Source organism: Trichosurus vulpecula, chromosome 2 (genome assembly GCF_011100635.1).
Source record: "Trichosurus vulpecula isolate mTriVul1 chromosome 2, mTriVul1.pri, whole genome shotgun sequence".
In the NCBI taxonomy this organism is placed as follows: Eukaryota; Metazoa; Chordata; class Mammalia; order Diprotodontia; family Phalangeridae; genus Trichosurus; species Trichosurus vulpecula.
This window is the reverse complement of record NC_050574.1, coordinates 322,827,901-322,830,755: the sequence shown is the minus strand read 5'-3', so window position 1 is coordinate 322,830,755 and position 2,855 is coordinate 322,827,901.

The following is a 2,855-nucleotide window of genomic DNA, read 5'->3' as shown; positions in this document are numbered from 1 at the left end:
CTGAAGGAAAAATAAGCAGGGGAAGGAGGAGGAAGAAGATAAAAGAAAACACCTGTTTTCCTATTTTGCCTTTTTATAAGGGACACAGGAGGCTAGGAGGATGGGAGGAAAATGAGTATTTAGAGACATACCTGGATTCAAATTCAGCTTCAGACACTTTAGCCGTGTGGTGCTGGGGAAGTTACTTCTCTGATCTGCTGTTCCCTTATTGTGAGGGAAGAAGGAAAGAAGTATTAATTAATTATTATTATCACATACTAAAAGCTAGACATTGTACCATGCCCTTTACAAATATTATCTCATTTGAGTCTCACAACAACCTTGGGAAGCAGGTGCTATTTTGATCCACATTTTACATTTGAGGGAACTGAGACAGAGTTTAAATCCCTTGCCCAGAGTCACATATCTAGGAAGTGTCTGAGGCTAGACTTGAACTCATACCTTAGTGACTTCAGGCACAGCAATCTATCCACTATTTCACTTAGCTGCAACAGTGGATAGGTAAGGTGTATAAAGCACTTTGTATACGTTAAAGTGCCATATCAGTGTGAGCTGAGAATATTATCATGCAGCTTCTCTACAGCGACGTTTCTTTTCCCTTGGCCCTTATGTTCAATAAGTCACCAGATCTTGTGAGTTCTTCTTTCATGCCATCTATCAAACTTTCCTTTTCAGTTTCCATTTTTATCACCTTATTACAGTCCCTCATGTCTGGACTTTTTCGATAACATCATGAAATAGTGGAGTAAAGTTGAAAAGCATTCATTGTCTCTGGAATCAGAAGATCCAGGGTTCAAATCTCCCTCACCTCTGAAGCTTACTACATATATAACTTTGGTTATGTAATTAACCATCCTGTTTATCATATTCTATATACATGTATGATCTCTCTTCTTTAACTAAACTGTAAGCTTTCTGAAGGCAGGAGCAATTTACATTTCTTTTGTATTCCCCATAGTTACTAGTACAAAGTCTTCCACAAATTTGTGCCATTATTGTGTTCACTTATCAACATTTTGCTGTGTTTATTCTTATGTACATGCATACATGTATATGTTTATGTCAGAATTAAGAGTTGATAGTCCCATGAAAAGCACATGTAGGATTGTGTAGTATGCTTCACTAGTTAATGACCACAACAAATCCTCACCCTTCAGCCTTCTGCTGGCTTGTTTTCCTTATTCATTCTCATCCTGACTTTTAAGGCAATTAAGCAGTTGGTTCAGATATTTTTCATAAATTACTAAAATTTTGACATCTCTATAAATCTATTATATCTAAGCTCCAGCCTAGTTTATCAAATAACATTCATTAAGTAAATTGTAGAAACTTCTTTTCCTATAAGCAATCACTAATCTCTTTCTACATGTCAAATCCTCTAATCTCTAGTCTTAAATTAACATCGAGGGGCCCAGCTATGCAATTTATTAAAAGCGTAATAAAATATTAAAAAACATGAATAATTATTTATGATTCATTAGTTGTGTGAAAGATCACAGCTAGAGTCACCTCTTAACTAACACTTCTACAGATGACTCCTCTTCAACTGTGGTTACACAGTCCTTACACATTCAGCTCTCTTAGGGTGGCAAAGTCTCTTCTTAAGAATTCTCTTCATAATATACCTTCAAAAGGAAAGAATTAAAAGTTTTTTTCTTAGAAAAGGAATTCTCCTTGTCTTTTCTATCTATCCTCATATAGTCTCTTTCTAGGCATCAGAGCTGATATTCCCTCCAAAATGACATTTATTCTTTAAGCTTCCATTGCCTCTTAATGATAAAGCATCAGTAACCAAAGTTTCTATGGGAGAAGCCATTGAATGTGGTATTATATACACATTCCCATTTTATCTTTTAAGATTGGCTCAATTTCCTTATACTTTTGTACTTTGCCTTTCACAAGAGGAAGTTTAGACTATGTATATTATGATGGCTTCTAAATTGCATCTAAGTCTGTCTATGAACACAGTATTGTATAGGCTAGAATGTGTTGTATATATGTATGTATACATACACACATATGTTATATACATATGTTATAAATATATTATGGCTAAGTCTGTCATCGTACTAAACTTCAAATGTCCCTTTAAGAGTTCTGACTGGCATATATTCAATCTGACATCAGTGTCCTTTGGAGTTAGTTAATCATAGGTAACTATTTCCCTCCAAGACTGCTGAGTTGTTCTGTCTCCTATCACTTCATCACTGAGTCTCCTCTTGTTTTTGTTGCTGTTTCTAGTCTTCATTTTTCCTTTAACTCTTCTCCACACTCCCTTCTTTTCCTTTCCTTTTCCTGTATCCTTCCTTTTCCTCCCCATTTTTTTCCTTTCCTTTCTCTTTCCTTTCCCTTCTTTTTTCCTTTCGTTTCTCTTCCCTTTCTCCTTTCCTTTTCCTCAGTACTACTGGTATTTTTGCCCATATTGATATTTTAAATCTTTCTCTCCCTGGCATGTGCATTATATGGGAAGAGATACATACCTTTCCTCCCAATTTAATATCTCCTTACTCCCTAGCTTGGAGTTTCAGGAAGCAATCCCAGGTTGTTTGAATAACTTCATCCAATTACCCAGAAGAAAGTGTAGGAAATTGAGAAACAATTGGGGAAAGAGTAGGGTATTACCCAAAGTTCCTAGACTCGCTATAGAGTAATTGGGTAAGAGACGTACTTCCTGAGTTTTGGGAAAGAGAACATACACTGTACTCGTGACCCAATATGGAATTAGAGTAAGAAATTTGCTAGTGAAATTCCAGGAGAGATGGCTGAACTAGCCCTCAGGTGACTTTATGTTTGGTGTGGAGTTGTGCTTTGAGCTAGAGTTTGTGTGCCTAATTAGAGGCCAAGGTCTCCCACTG